Here is a 16,682-nt window from a genome sequence, read left to right on the forward strand (position 1 = left end):
GTGCAGGGACAAAATTAGAAAGGCCATAGCTCATCTGGAGCTCAATCTGGTTACTGCTGTTAAAGATAACAAAAATTTTTTTTATATAAATACTATATATACAGTATAAATACTGAAACACAAAAAGTAGGACTAAAGAGATTCTCCATTCTTTACTGGATGCAGGGGGGAAACTTAGTGACGAGAGTTGAGGAAAAGGCTGAGGTGCTTAATGCCTTTTTTGCCTCAGTCTTTAGCATCAAGACCAGTTGTTCTCTGGGTACTGTTCTCTCTTGAGGGCTACGAAGATGGTGAAGGGACTAGAGGGGAAGACATATGAGGAGCGGCTGAGGTTACTTGGCCTGTTCAGCCTGGAAAAGAGAAGGCTGAGAGGAGACATCATTGCAGTCACAGCGTCCTCACGGGAGGAAGTGGAGGGGAAGGCACCGATCTATTCTCTTTAGTCACCAGTGATAGGACCTACGGGAATGGTGTCAAGCTGAGGCAGGGGAGGTTTAGGCTAGACATCAAGAAGAGGTTCTTCACTAAGAGGGTGGTTGCACACTGGAACAGGCTCCCCAGGGAAGTAGTCACTGCAATAAGCTTGTTGGAGTTTAAGAAGCGTTTTGAATTCACTTAGTCATGGTCTAAAATTTTGGGTAGACCTGTGTAATGCCAGGAGATGATCCTTATGGGTCCCTTCCAACTTGGGATATTCTATGATTCTATACCCAGTCCCCTAAGCTGGTGGAAGGGGATGGGGAGCATAATGTGCCCCTCATAATCCATGAGAAAATGGTTGGCAACCTGCTACAGCACTTAGGTGTACGCAAGTTGATGGGGCTGGATGGGATCCACCTGAGGGTACTGAGAGAACTGGTGGAAGAGCTGGCCAAGCAGCTTCCCATCATTTATCAGCTGTCCTGGCTATCAGGGGAGGTCCCAGGTTACTGGCAGCTAGCAAATGTTACTCCCAACTACAAGAGGGACCGGATGGTGGACCTGGGAAACGATAGGCCTGTCAGTCTGACTTCGGTGCCGGGAAGGGAATCTCATGGAGCAGATTATCTTGAGTGTCATCACGCGGCACTTACAGGGCCACCAGGCAATCAGGCCCAGTCAGTTTATGAAAGACAGGTCCTGCTTGATGAAACTGATCTCCTTCTATGACAAAGTGATGCACGTAGAGGATGTGCATGCAGTCTACCTTGACTTCAGTAAGGCTTTTGACACCATTTCCCACAGCATTCTCCTGAATAAACTGGCTGCTCATGGCTTGGACTGGCATATGCCTCATTGGGTTAAAAACTGGCTGGATAGCCGGGCCCAAAGAGCTGTAGTGATTGGAGTTAAATCAAGTTTGAGGCCAGTCACTAGTGGTGTCCCCCAGGGCTCAGTACTAGGGCCAGTTCTCTTTAATATCTTTATTGATGATTGGATGAGGGGATCAAGTGCACCCTCAGTAAGTTTGCAGATGACACCAAGTTAGGTGCGTGTGTCGATCTGCTTGAGGGTAGGAAGGCTCTGCAGGAGGATCTGGATAGGCTGGACCAATGGGCTGAGGTCAACTGCATGAAGTTCAACAAGGCCAAGTGCCGGGTCCTGCACCTGGGGCGCAATAACCCCAAGCAGAGCTACAGGCTGGGAGAGGAATGGTTGGAGAGCTGCCAGGCAGAGAAGGACCTGGGAGTATTGGTTGATAGTTGGCTGAATATGAACCAGCAGTGTGCTCAGGTGGCCAAGAAGGCTAACAGCATCCTGGCTTGTATAAGAAGCAGTGTGGCCAGCAGGGCTAGGGAGGTGATTGTCCTCCTGTACTGGGCTCTGGTGAGGCCGCACCTGGAGTACTGTGTTCAGTTTTGGGCCCCTCACTACAAGAAGGACATTGAGGTGCTCGAGAGAGTCCAGAGAAGGGCGACCAAGATGGTGAGAGGTCTGGAGAACAAGTCCTACAAGGAGCAACTGAGGGAGCTGGGCTTGTTCAGCCTGGAGAAAAGGAAGCTCAGGGGCGACCTTATCGCTCTCTACAGGTACCTTAAAGGAGGCTGTAGTGAGGTGGGGGTTGGTCTGTTCTCCCACGTGCCTGGTGACAGGACAAGGGGGAATGGGCTAAAGTTGCGCCAGGGGTGTTTTAGGTTGCATATTAGGAAGAACTTCTTTACTGAGAGGGTTGTGAGGCATTGGAATGGGCTGCCCAGGGAAGTGGTGGAGTCACCATCCCTGGAGGTCTTTAGAAGACGTTTAGATGTAGAGCTTAGTGATATGGTTTAGTGGAGGACTTGTTAGTGTTAGGTCAGAGGTTGGACTAGGTGATTTTGGAGGTGTCTTCCAACCTAGACGATTCTGTGATTCTGTAATGATAATTGATGAAATTATCAAATGGTAAGATGGTTGCGTGTATAGATTTTCTAATCTGGACTTAATTTTTCCTGTAATCATCACTGTTTTAGAAAATATGACTTGTCTACCTTTGTAACTGATCTTTTCAAATTTTAAAATGATAAGCATGCTTTTCAGGATGTTTAAAACTACACTTCTATAAAGCCACATTGTACAAATTGCAGTTAATCCATGTTTCATTTGACAGCCTTCAGTAAAATAAGGAATTTTGGCATGTTTCTATAACCATTCCTGGTCAAGAAGACACTGAAATTACAGTAAAGCACATGCTAAAATGCCTTCCTGAATTGGGATCATAGTACTGATTAAATATGGTCACATTTTCCGTGTTTTCTTACTGTTAATATTGATGATAGGATCTGAAACACTGAGGCAGGGTCTGAGAATATTACGTGATCAAGGAGAAGCAGATGAATGATTGTGGAAAGATAAGGAAACACAGATAAGTAAAGTGAAATTAATGTGCCTTAGCAAACTGAGATTTGTTTCCTGTTTTTTATTTGTATGACTTCTTAGAGAATGGTACCAAAAAAAACCAAACACACACACAAAAAAAAAAACAACCACCACCACCACCAAAACACAACAACAAACAGTTCAGCTATAATGTTTTTTTTTTGGCCTGACTTGCTTTCTTTTCCCCCTCTCTGTTCATCGCAAGAATGTTAATGTGTTGAGGTGTGCATAGCAGAAATAAATCTAGCTAGAAAACCAGGGCTTAGGGAGTGCAAGAAGTCCAGTTGAACTTCCCAGCCCTTCTTGAAGGCCTCCATATGAGCACTGCATGGGTCTTGTAGAATTTAAGATGTAATCTCAGAGAAGAATGAGAACTTTCTTCCCTCTTATGGACCAGTACAGAGTCCTTTTAAAGGGTTAAATTATGATCAATGTTTAAAGATGCAAGAGTGCCTTTGTGACACACTCCCTGACACAAAATAGAACATCTTTTAAAGTAGTATTTATAAGGTTTTTATATTACATTCATATTACGGAAGAACAGAAGGGGTTGTAGCATGGATAGTATCTTCTGCTTAAGTTTTGTAAGGATAAAAAATATGTTAGTCAATTAAAGCTATCATTACTTTCAGTATAACTTTTCTTTAGTTTATATATTTCTTGTGATTTATCATTCTCTCCTCTTATATTTTATGCATCAGTACCCGTGTAAATAGGAAACGATCCTCGTAATGTGTAAAAAATCATAAGTGTAAAGATGGAGACTCCTTTCGCTTTGCTTAATAATATGTTTTATACTTTCTCATATATGTGCATCCATACTTGTTTAATTATGAGAGATTTTTGACTGGGTCATGTGAGGAAAGATCTCTTTCTCCATTAACCTAACAAGGATCATGGATTTTCATTGCATGAAACTTGTCACAGCTGATTTCATCCTTTCAGGGATAGATATTTAGATAGTTGCATACATTATCAAATGAAAACGCCCCAACAATGATTTTCTTTGGGAAGGTTGCACAGAGAACTTATGGAATATTCTGAGCTTGTATCTAGAACATTAATTATTTAGTATGAAAATTTCTGAGATGTAAATATTAAAAACCAGGAGGAAAAAAAAATGTTGAAATGCTTATAAAGAAAAATAAGGTTGAACTTAAATTGAAGGTTGTACTTAAATTTCATCAATTCAAAAAAAAATCACATAGATTTGATACATGCTTAAAACTTACCAGTTCTCTGTATTGCAGTTTGTGTAGGCATACATCTTGTTTCACTTGCAGTGTTTATTACTGTACTGGGTCTGGCTGGAATGTTAACTTTCCCGGCAGCAGCCCATACAGTGCCGTACTCTGTACTTGTAGCTGGAACCGCAGTGTTATCACACCAGTGTTGTGTCTACTGCTGAGCAGCAGTGGCACAGCATTGAGCCTTTCTCTAACCCTCCTAGGGGGTGGGCAAAAAAGTGAGGAGAGAAACATCACTAGGGCAGCTGACCTAAACCAATCAAAGGGATATTCCATACCATGTGGTGTCACACTCAGCAATAAAAGGTGGAAACAGGAAGAAGAGGGGAGGGGTGGGCTCTCGTTGAGAAGACGTCGGTCCTCCTCTCGAACACCGGCTGCGTGCGTTGAGGCCCTGCTTCAAGGACGTGGTCAATCATCGCTCATTTGTGGGAAGTAGAGAGTAATTTCTTTCCTCTGCACTTCCATATAGCTTTCATTTATTTTGTTTGTTTGTTTTCCTCCCTTTTTTCCCCTTTCCCTTTTATTTCCCCTTAGTTAAATTGTTTAGTTCATGGTAGTCTTTATTTAATTATTATAATTATTTCCCTTTAATTAAATTATCCTTATCTCAACCAGTGAGTTGTTCTTTTCTTTACTTCTCCCCCTCCTCATCTAAAGGAGGGGGAGTGAGAGAGCGGTTGTGGGGTTTAGCTGCCCAGCACGGTAAAACCACCACAATTATCACCCAGATGTGCTTAAATCATGTTCTATACTCAGTGAAGCTTTGATGAAGAATGTCAGTCAGTAGTTGCAAAGCTGTCCAGCACTTTTCCCTAAGTTGAATTTACACAGGCACCTCAAGAACAAATTAATGAAGTCTTGTTTCACTGCACATGTGTAGCCATTTTTAATAAACTATTAGTGATCTAATGTACTTTCTGTGCAATTGCCTTTTTTTCTGGCCTACAAAATGGATAAAAAGCTTCACCAGCCTTTGCAGAATGAGGGGAACTGAGATTTATATTTTCTTATGGCAAACATTCAGTTTAGGTTGGAGATGTGTGAATTTACTTGTTTATTTATTATACTGCTGATAGAATATTCTCACTTCTACTTAAATTTAACAAACTGCACAGTACTAAACCTTGTTAAAATGGTGCAAAGACCCAATTATAGAAACTACAAAGGCATGCAAGAGTAAGCAAAGAAAAAATGTATAAAAGGATTACAGATCAAAAATAGAATGATTCCAGTGTAACTGCATTAGGAAACATCAGGCAGGAAAACATGAAAGAATTAGAGTATGAAGAACAAAGTTTTACAAAGCTTCTGAAAGCTGACAAAAATATTTTTTTATTATTTGCTAACTCTATTAAAATGAAAATTTATTGGAAGAATATATCTATTTCGAAGTTGTAATGAACAAAACAGTTGAATTGTATTCCTTGTTCTTCTTGTTTATGGAGTTTGAGTTTTGTTTTCAAAGTAGTAGTAACTGACTTAACCAAGGGTCTAAAAAGTAGATTGTACCTTTAATTTTAAGTAAGATGCTATTTAAGATTTATGAAGATTTTCAGGGTAGATTTACCTTAATGCATGTATACGTGTGTTAAATGTGGCAAACCTTTCCTCCTTCTGTGGCTTTAAAACCCCACCTTTTCAGATAGATATTTTTTCTCAGTTCCTTTCATAGTAGATGTGTTATTGCCCTTTGACCCTTACTTTTCTTCCTATAAATAATTATTGTACATAATCTATTTTCTTTGATTAGGAAGAAAGGAGAATGGGTAAAATGAAAAATAATCCTTCCAGAAATAAACTTAATTCATAGAAATTTCTCCATGTTTATTGGAAGACCTAGACAAGGTACAGGTCTTTTACAATATTGCTGAAAAAGTTTCTGTATTTCCCACATCCATTCAAGATTTCTGTGGAAGTTGAGAGAAACAGTTTAGATACTAATATGGGTCTCAAACACAATAGCTTCTGAATGTCTTCTGGCATTTAATAGATGATTAAATTGTAAGAGGACCTTCTTTAGATAAAAGTCTTTTAAAATACATCAGAGCCTTTGTGTGAATCAATACTCACTGTGTATTTCTGGTCAAGGTAAAACTGCATTTCTGTAGCAGTTCAGATGAACTTATCAATCAGATTTATTTTTCAGTCTCCTGGACTGACTTAGGGTATCTGTGTGGGAATGGATGAGAAGTGTCGAGATTTTTCTAAATATTTTTGGTAGAAGCATTGACTGCTGGTTGAGGTGCTGTGTCTTGCAGTCACCGTCTCTTCTGGGGTTGTTCTCCATGTAGCTATTGCAGTATGGTTGAAGCCTGGGAGGGATACAAACCAAGACAGATGGTTTCCCACAGACTTCCCCTCTAGCTCTTTCATCTTTCATCTAACTATTAATTCATCCCTTTGGATGGGTATATTCACGCATGGAACCAAGATGAATAATAATGAGATTTTTAATAACTCCCTACATTTGCATTCCTTGTAACTCTTTACATGGTTCTAGCTGATTAAAATGAATCATTTACATAATTAACATATGGTTATAGTGTTGGCTTTAATATGCTGATTATCTCAGTACTTTTGTCTAGAGTCAATTGGATTCAAACTGCAACAATTGTTTGAAGTGAGAATAGTTTATTCCTGTGAGGGTTGGTGAGTATTTGCCATGGGGCCTGATTAGAAATAGCACAACTGTCCAAGAAATTCTTTAATGTAAAGCATGTATTAAAAAAAAAAAAAAAAAAAAAAAAAAAAGAAGTCTATTACATCTGCTGTGTTTAGGTCAGGCCTTACAAATAGCCTTCTATGGTTAGGGAGACTTTTACCATGTAGTGAGGTACATTTGTAGTGAGGTACAAAAAAAAATACCAGGCATACTATTGAGAATGAATCAAGACAACCAATACAGGTCTAATTGCTTCATATTTTTCAAAGACATTTTGTTTTCTTTAAATCAGGTTTAGAAGTAACAATGACAACAACAACAGTGTTGCCTTGTATTTGCCTTTTATGTTAGGGTGGATCTATGAAAAAAATATATGTATATTACCAGATGTGTAAATGTATTTTTATATTCACTGGATTACCTACTTTTAAGATCGAAAGAGAAATAGTTTTTATATTTGTTCTTGTTTTCTGTTGGCACATATGTGTAGCAGGCATTCTTGAAGCAATCATATTTTAGGAATTGGTGAAATATTTTTCCAATCTTGCTATCATCCTCAATAGTGTGCTGAGCTTCCTAATGCTAAGGAAGCAGAAGACAGAAGAGGAAAGAATTGTCAGTTTTTGTGGCTAGGTAACTAACACTTGTGTCAATGAATGCTTTTTGAATGTTCATGAATATTTGAAGCAAATTTGTGTTAATTGCACTACTGTTGTCCACAATTAGTCTGTGGTAGACATGATTAATTGTAAAGAGCCCTGACATTTATGCATAAAAGGCTTGAGGTCAAACAGAAATGGAGAAAAATGGTTGTTGCAGCATTGGCAGATGGAATGCTAATGCATTTTGACTCATACTGAGAATAATGATATTTCTACATCAATAGCAAATAATTGTTTTAGAACTGTGGAACATTCTTCTCCCCTTTTTTGCTTTTCTTTTTCTGTTTAACTTTCTTTCCTCCCACGCCAGGATACTACGTATCCTGGTTATTTTTACAGGGTAGCCTTTAATTGGCTTGGAAACTTCTTTTGACAAATGCTTTACTGGAAACCTGCATCAAATTGCTAGCTGGGAAAGGGTTGTATCGATTTGCTTCTATGAGGCAAAGTGCAGTGGTAAAATATCCTGATGATAATTATGCATGCATTTTGAAGGAAGTTTCTTGAATCTGTGTTGGTATGTTTCCTATCAATAAATGAATGCACCATGTTCATGGGACAAAGGTTATAATAACATTGTAGTGTGCTTGGTAATGATGTTGAGTAGTTAACAATTCAGCAAGTAGAAATTGAAATGCTGAGATTCTAATAATGAACAGATAATATTCATAGTGTCATTAGTAGCTTATAAAACTAATCCATAATGATTTGGGTCTCTTTCTACCGAAGTAAACATGGTGTAACACTTAATTAAGTTAGTATCCTGTAATGCTCCTGTTGGGTGGCATTGTAGGAACAGAGCAGTATTCGTGGGTTGCTTGTCCTAAGCCCCAGAACTTTTAAAAATCAAGAGACCCTGGTGGATATTCCTTTTTAGAAAGCAGTCATAAGGTTGATTGAGTGAACGTAGCATCACATTAACCTGAGGCTGTCTCTGCACACGTGGTATACAACAGTCAAAGTAAATTTCTCTATACTTGGAGCAGAGTGAATGTTTTTTTGTTTTGTTTTGTTTTGTTTAAAAAAAAACAAACTCTTCGGTGTCTGGGAGCTGACTGATGTGTTCCTTTTGTTAAAACTGACATTAATCTATCTAATTCCTTATCAGTAAGCTTTTGAAGGACTCACTAGTCCAGTGAAATTCTACTAATTTATACCCTGATTGAAAGTAGTCCTTACTATAAAGACTGAAGAGATAGGACTTTCCCCAAAGTTATCAACATTAAGAAAAAAAAAAACAAAACCAAAAACTTTTTAAGCAAGCAGATTTCCCTACCTTCATGTCATGTGTTTTAATGAGCTTATGGTATTATGCTTTTACTGATACAACATCTGTGGAAGATAAGCTGAGCCTTTCAGATACCCCTTGTAAGGTTTTCTTTGCTTACATGTATGTAGAGGTTCATTGAGAGATACAGAATTTAACACTACTTAATAATTTCCATTTGAAGTGCAATGAAATCGTGTTTTCTATTTGTTCTCAAATAAAATGCTCTTAAGTGAAACCACTATACCCCAGTTAACAAGTTTATTTTTCTGTTTTTAGCTCTCTGCAGAAGAAGTTTTTGTTTACTTACAATTTTTGCTACTTGACTGTTTGCAATTGCAAGTTAGAGAAAGTAAAGGGGTAGTCTGGAAATGTATAAAGATATTCAAAGAATGTTTTCAGGATATAAGTTTAAAATCAACTAACAGTGCTCCTAAAAATGTTAAATCCTACAAAGCGGCTTTTAAAACTGTGGCCTACTTGATAGCAATAGCTGTTCCATGGAATAATGTAGTCTTTCTAATGCTTCAGTTTTAAAATTGAAAAATGATTGTTCATGCTGGTCTCTGAGAAACGTTGAGGGTTAATAACAGTCCTTTTCTAAATACTCTGGGGAACACTGTTCTGTAAAAGTCCCACAAAGTAGTATCTCTCATGTAGTGGCTTAGCCTGATTTTTTTTTTTTTTTTTTTTATAGCATGCTTGCATCATACCAAAACCAGGTAGCAAATATTTACACAGAAGAGGGTTTTATTTAATTCTTGTATAACTCTGTTCATCAAAGTGGTTTTCTAACAAACTAAAAACACATTTTAATCATAAAAATGCAACCTATTGCCAGCTTTATTTTATATTTTATTATCTACAAAAATAATATAAATGAGATAAATCAGCTTAAACTGATTTGTGCAAACTAAATGATATTGTTGTCTAGAAACCTAAAATCAAGTGAAATACCATGTTCTTTCATGGAGTAATTTTTGAATTGCGCTTTGACATTTAGTTATGTAGTCTCATTCTCAGGTACAGTATTCTTTCAAAGCATAATATATGGTAGTAATCTCCAGTTCTCCTGTAATAAATGCTGGACTGTGGACAGGAGATGACCAAAAGAGAGTGCCTGGGCAAACCTTAATCTTTAATAAGGTGCAGAACTAGTCTATAACTGTCAAGGAATGACAGAAGAGCAGTACTTTCAGCTTGCCTGCTCAGAATAGAAATGGGGTCCTTTGACAGGCCAGAAAGGCTACTTTATTCTTTATTGGGTTTGGGGCTATTATTGTGCCTGTGTTATTTAGTTATTTGACATTTGTGAGTTGTTGGAGCAAAAGGAAGTTCAGTTATTAATGTGAAAACAACATTTAAAATTTATTTTTATTATGAACTTTTGTAGAAGCCTCTTAGTCTTACAGTTGGAAACAAAGACGTACCTGATGCTAGGTGGTTGTTGTTCGTAATTCAGAAATATAAAATAGTTTTATACTAAAACAAAAAACAGCTATTGGAGATAAATGAGGAGGAAAACAAGCAGACATTAAACAGATATTCGGTCTTTTTCAGCTTTTCAAGTGGATGAAAAAACAGTCCAGAAGTTGTGTGTTTAAATTCTTTGAATTACTATTTGCCTTCTAGAATTCTTGGTAATAGCTTTCTTTATTTATTTACTACTTTCCCTGAATGGTCTGCTGTATTTTTTGATTCTTCAGGTGGAAAAGTGTTGCTTCCCTGTAACTGCTTTCTTGTAACTGTACTGCCAGCTGTGGTTGAGTACTAGTCATCAACCTGGGAGTATGCAAAGGGCTCATGAGTAATGCTTTTGTCAGACTTGTTGCAGATTTGGTTTCTGCTGCCCAAGCTATGTGATTTTGGACTCCTTTTGAGGTTCAAAACTTCTTTGTCCATGAAGCAGTGCATGTTGCCATTTTCTTGTAACACTTCTTACTATTCTCTTAAAAAAACAATATCAACAAAATCCGCAGGAGATACTCAGACGTGCCATTCATTGTCTGTTTTATGGCTTTCAAAAAATCAGATATTTTAAAAACTTGAGTCTTGGAAAAATATTTTTCTCCACTGATTTATAATGAACCAAAGTGTTTATATATACATATGCGGTCTTTAATTTGGAGCAATATCAGAGACTATTTATAAGTGTCTAATTTTTTTGGAAGATTTTACATTTAATTTTAGATAATGTAAACCTAGGATTATTTAAAATTGTTTTTTTTTTTCTGAAATTTCTGAAATTTTGAATTTGCAAAGATCAATGTGAACTTGCATATTAATATGTTTAGACTGAACTTTTGTGTAGAGATATGAGAATACACATTTTTCAAAGACGTGGCAAGTGTGGGATGGGTATAATATCAGGTAAGATACCACCAAGTTACAATTTCAGACTTTTTCAAAGTCTTGCAAAACAAAAAACATTTTCATATTTGTCCTTTTGTTTTGACTTCCTAGATGAGTATGCATAATAATTTCATAGGAGTTGATAGTTCTTTAAAACAAGGCTACTTTAAATGTAGTCAATTTATCTTTCTAGAGTTATAATTTAGATAAGATCTTAAATGCCAGTGGTGTTTGGATGGTACGATCTTTCATTCTGTGTTTGAACAGCACTTTTAAATCTCTAAAAAGGCTTGCTAAATTGCAAAACCACTGGTTTCCTTTAGAATTATTATTTTTTTAATGTTGACTTGTCAGCCAAATATGAATTTTTCTTAAATTCTTACTTTATATTGTTGCAGATATGCATAACTGTAAGCATGCTGACAAAAACACTGACCAAAATAAAACTTTTTCAAAAATATGAACAGTTTTACTTCTGCAGAACACCCTTCTGCTTTATATTTTTTGATAACTCCACTAGGAATGTGTAGTTATCTAGTAGGAAACTAGTTTCTAGTCTTTTGCTTTCATGCACAGATTTGCATTATCAGCCTAAGTAATTTACCAGGAAAATCCATGCAAAAAAGGACAGCATCTCACAAGAGAAATATATATCCAGCGCATGTACATCTGTGGTCTTGCTCTGGTATTGCAAATTTATACAAATGTAGAACGCATTTGATTGCTTTTAAATTCACGATCATCCTTTGTCTGCAGGAATAACTGGCAAGACTATATGAAATGAAAACAATTTTCGGTAATTCTACTTCAGAGTGAGTAATAGAAACATTTTTTCTTAACAGTACCTAGGTAAAAACTCACCACTGCCATTGACTCGAAAGTAGCAGTGATGCTCAGTTTTGCTTCTTACTTGCAAATACTGTACTATAAGGCAACAGAGGAATTTAATAACTACTTCAGTTCTGAATCATCCTGAGGTTTAACTTTTCTTTTGTAGTCTTAAGTTGCAAATGATAATTGCAAGTTTTGAAAGAAAAGGAGATACTGAATCTATCTTTCCTAGCAAGAACATTTTTAGGAAATTTCTGGATGACTTTGTAAACTTGTTTTTATATATGTGCTACACCCCTGTTGCTGGATTTTGTCTTGCAACTTGAAAGCACTTGTTTTCTATGAGAAAATAATGTTGCCAACATAGTAAACTTACTCTCTTAAGAGTGATTTTGAACATTGTTGTGTATATAGTTGTTGGTGGGCTTTTCATTTAATCTTGTCATATTATTCAGTTAGGGTCCTAGTATGGCACTATGCCATTCCAGACAAATGGGCATGGGCTGACAGCCAAGAATGCATATTAAGGGCAGAAGACTTCAGCACCCTGATTTGAAAGTGTGAGCTTCTTTGCCCATGTGTAATATGGCTCTATGTTTCAATCCATTTTTGTCCTTGCTTGTGCTAGATGAACAATGTTTTGCCTTAGGACATAGGATAGCTCTCAGAGGTAGGCTATGGGGACTTTGCAGAGTTTTATTGTCAGACACTGGTAGTCCCAAAGAACCTCCATAGCTCAATAAGATAGTGGGACAGTTGCATTTTTTATTTGCCTCTGAGTTTGGTCAATTCACACAAGCGTAATTTAAATCAGAATGAATAGAATTGATTAAAAAATAAGTTTACCTCTTGGGGAGAGGTAGTTAAACTGAAAACAGCATACTAAAATGCTGTGGTTTTGTTATGTTTTGTTTTCCCAATGTGGAAATTTATGGAAATAATTAATGTTATTAATTATTCCATAGAGGAAAGAAATTCTGTGTACTGGCCACTGAATTCTTTACCTGGTACAGGCATTAATATTTCTTAATCCAACATAAATTAAAGTTTGCTTTCCTTACTCTTGTTCAATGAATACAGAAAATTGCTTTAACAAAAACATTTTAATGCTATGAAACGTGGAATAATTTAGTAGCATACAAGGAATGTGTGATTGTGATCTGAACAAATTACCAGTCAGCTAAGTCTAGTTAAGCAGCCAGACATGGTTTGCATTTTAAATATGTCACTATTACTCACAGACAGTAAAAGTTTGGTAACAACTGTTTTAATCATGTTATCATTCTGAGGATTATATGGCTGTATCTGAAAATCAGTCGTTTGTATCATGTTGCATTTGTAAGTAAAAGTAGTTTAAAGTAATATCTAAAGGTGGAACTACACTGTGAGATATGCCTGGGGCTAAAACTGTGCATGCATTCTAATACTTAGAGGTCTAGGTTTTAAAGGTCTATATGCTGACTATAAAATCTTAGCAAATAAAATAACAAAATCTCGCTTAAAATGTTCCTGCTTTGAGTTTTCTGTACTGGCACATACATACCTAATGGTTATTTTTCCCCCCTGGTCTAGTGCTTGTGTATGAGAGTCAGGTTCATCTTCATTCATCTTGACTTGAAAACTGTGGGTAAACAAGAGAGCAGAGTCATGTGATTGATGACCGTGCAGTGGAAAACATGAACTGTGCCTGAAGAAAAGCTTTTAAAGTAATTGTGTGACTTCCTCTTATATACACAGGTTGCGTTATCCAGAGAACTGTGTATTTTCTTAAGTCCATTACTCTCACTTGGTATCTTTTCTGGATTTTTGTGTCTTCTAATATTGTAAAAGTTAAAAAGAAGAAAAGAAAAAAAAAATCTTAGCTCTTCCGTTATTTATTTAAGAGCTTCAGTGATACTATAGCATATCTTACATTACACTGAATCTAATTGTACTATTTGGTTCACAGAAAATTGGATTCTTTGAGCAGTTCTGTTTTTAACAGTTATTAAGAGTTGAATCAGTTCCTTTCATAATCTTAAAAGAAAGGGAAGGAATGCAGAATAAATTCTAGATAATAGATGCAGTTTAAGTATATTTCAACTATAAAATGCATAGGCCACAATTCTAGAAGGGGCTGTTTTAATCAGCTTTGACCTTTAATTTGTAATATCACTATGAAGTTGGTCTGTCTTGTTTCAGCAGTCACACTGTAATATATACTGATCTTTCTTTGTCAGTTAAGTGGTGGAAATGAGGTAATGGACAACTGCTTAATATGTGTTTCTTGGTGTCTGCATTGTATGTGGATTATGTACCAAGAATGTACACTTCATATAAGTTTGGTATGATCATGTTATTAATTTTTATTTTTCTAATAAGTAAAATAGATATAATTATGTTTGACTGGAAAAAAATGCAAGAATATATTTTCATTAAATGTGATTCCTGTTACACATTGACTAAGTTGAAGAAATTATTGTTTTGTTAGTATTGTATCAGTATCCACTTCCATATGCGCTCATATAATTGGACATTTTTTAGTCTAATGTATACTAATTTTGGGTTATCCAAGCCAGCATGTACATCATCATCTCTAATGGAGATGTCATAACAGCGTAACACTGAAACTATGGCTTACAGTATATGACTGCACTATATTGAGTAGAGCCCATTCAGGAACTTGTTATACAGTTATATTGTCTTAAAAAAGTATTTTGCCTATGCCAGGCTTTGTGGTCATAAATGTACCCTTCCTTTTTCCACCAAACTGAAGAACAAAAGCAGAACTGGAAAAGAAATTTTAGTTTATTTGGATACACTTAAGTAGTGGTTTGCATGAGTAGGTTAGTGTTGGCCCTCATTATGTTTCCCTCTTGTTCACAAGCTCACAAGCATGCTAAATTATATTATGTGGGCTAACTCTGGATTTTTTTTTTACTCAGTTAAAAAGCTATTTGTAGTGCTGGTTAAGAAACTTGCTTAGTTTCCATAACTGATTTGTTTTCAACTAATTCCCTCAAGGTGATCTGATCTTTATGACTCTGATTCTTAGATTTTTGGGTTTGATTTTTCTGAGAGGTAAAACGTCTTCTTCCCATATAGACAAAATTTTTGTGCTGACAAGCTACCTAAGATAGCTTACGTATGTGATCTACATATTATAGGTGTACATATTGTGATGTAGCAGGACATATTATTCTTGGGGTAGAGAAGCATAGTTGTTCTGCAACAGGTGGGTGGAATTGCTCAGTGCTCACTAAGCTAGTAAGGATTTTTCCTAAAAATTGTAAGTTATTTTTAACTTAAAAAAATCTTGAAAGAGAGTTTGTAAATGTCAGATGACTATTTTAAAGTTAGTTGAGTCTGTAGATTTTTTTTTTTTTTCAATGATTCATTGTATTCTGTCTGTATCTGGTTCCATTCTCTGAATTCTTGCTACGGGAGAAATTTTAGCTTTGCCTTCTCTTCTAGCATGCCACACGAGTTCATCTAGTTCAGCCTTCATAAAATATACAAACCCAGTGGGGTCCTGGGGACAGCGATGTGATAATCTCACTTGCCTGTTGCAGACCTTAAATGAATTGTGAAATTCTGCCTCTTAGGTGATGGTTGGCACTCTGGGAATTGAAGCAGTATTGGAAACTGTAACGCTAGTGCTATATTTGCTCTGTAATGACTTATAGTCAGGCTTATTTTTCTCACTTTTAATAGACAGAAAGTAAACCACTCTATGGGTCACTTTCTGGCCAGCTGTAGGTCATTATGTTCTGAAGGTTGGTTACTCTTACACTACATTCTTATCCCTGTGCAGCTCCATGAGGAAAAGGAGGCATTTCTTTTTCATTCTCTCTAATAGATAACAAGTAGAGTTTGGTGGAGTTAGTGCTTCTAGCAGCACCTGGGGATTAGTGTTATCTCTGGAATTGTAATATATGGGCTGATACTGAATCACAGCCTCTGTAATGGATGACTGTAAAGGGAATTCCATCATGCTGTGAACTTTCTGATGATGATTTCAGCGTTTTTACTATGAATATCCAAAGCCCACTGTTTTTTGCTTTGGAAGGGACAGGAATGAGGTGAGATGAATGTATGTATACAAAACTACAAACAGCAGTTTAGTCTGTGGTTTTATGCAAACAATATAATAAGCAGGCAACTATAATACTTAAAAGTGAGGCACAACATTTTTCTATGCTCACTGCCCATGTTTTTGATGTTTTTAACTTCATAGCCAGTTCTCAAAATAACAATATATTTCACCTAATGACCAAATGACTAAAATTTATGAATTATTAGTCTCTCAAATACGAAACTGTATGCTTTGGCTTTATTGAATTATCTCTAATTTGATTATCTTCATTGTTTCATGCAGCAAGTTAATTTCTTTTGAAATTATTGTTCAGACTTTAGAATTGAAAGATGGAAATTAAACTGTATAGTTCCTCTCCTTTCTTCATTATGATATAGATGAATAATATACTGAGTTTTAGACATCCAAACACTGAGGTAGCCTTTTAAAACCTAACAGTAGAAGGTGAATATAATATCATTTTCTATTTGGTGACCCTGTATTATGTCTTCAGAGGAAGCACATTTCCAGACTCAATAACAGCAGCAGGAGTAGTGCATGAGGTGTTTTTATGTATTACAGCTTGCCAATTAGTAATACAGCGATGGTTTTCTAAGATGCATAAATCACAACACTGCCCATTTTCCTAATAGGAATGTGACAACTCACTTAATGTAAAAACATTGTGATATTGAGAAAAAAAAAAAAAAAAAAAAAAGCTAAACCTTGGTACTGCTGCCATTCATAATCAATTACTGGTTTAAGTTCT

At 36.3% G+C, this 16,682-nt stretch overlaps 1 protein-coding gene across 16 annotated transcripts in view; it reads left to right on the top strand.

The window, feature by feature from the left end:
* Positions 1-16,682, top strand: part of RBFOX1 (RNA binding fox-1 homolog 1) — a 333,405-nt gene that overhangs the window by 80,961 nt on the left and 235,762 nt on the right. Inside the window, exon 4 of one of the 16 annotated variants that reach the window (XM_084295938.1) lies at positions 11,785-11,840. The exons of the other annotated variants lie outside the window; for them this stretch is intronic. The gene's annotated coding sequence lies outside the window, so the exon portion shown is untranslated. The remainder of the gene's footprint in view (positions 1-11,784; positions 11,841-16,682) is intronic. 16 annotated transcript variants of the gene reach the window in all.

The sequence above is a fragment of the Netta rufina genome, assembly GCF_964035555.1.
Source record: "Netta rufina genome assembly, chromosome: 15".
Taxonomy (NCBI): domain Eukaryota; kingdom Metazoa; phylum Chordata; class Aves; order Anseriformes; family Anatidae; genus Netta; species Netta rufina.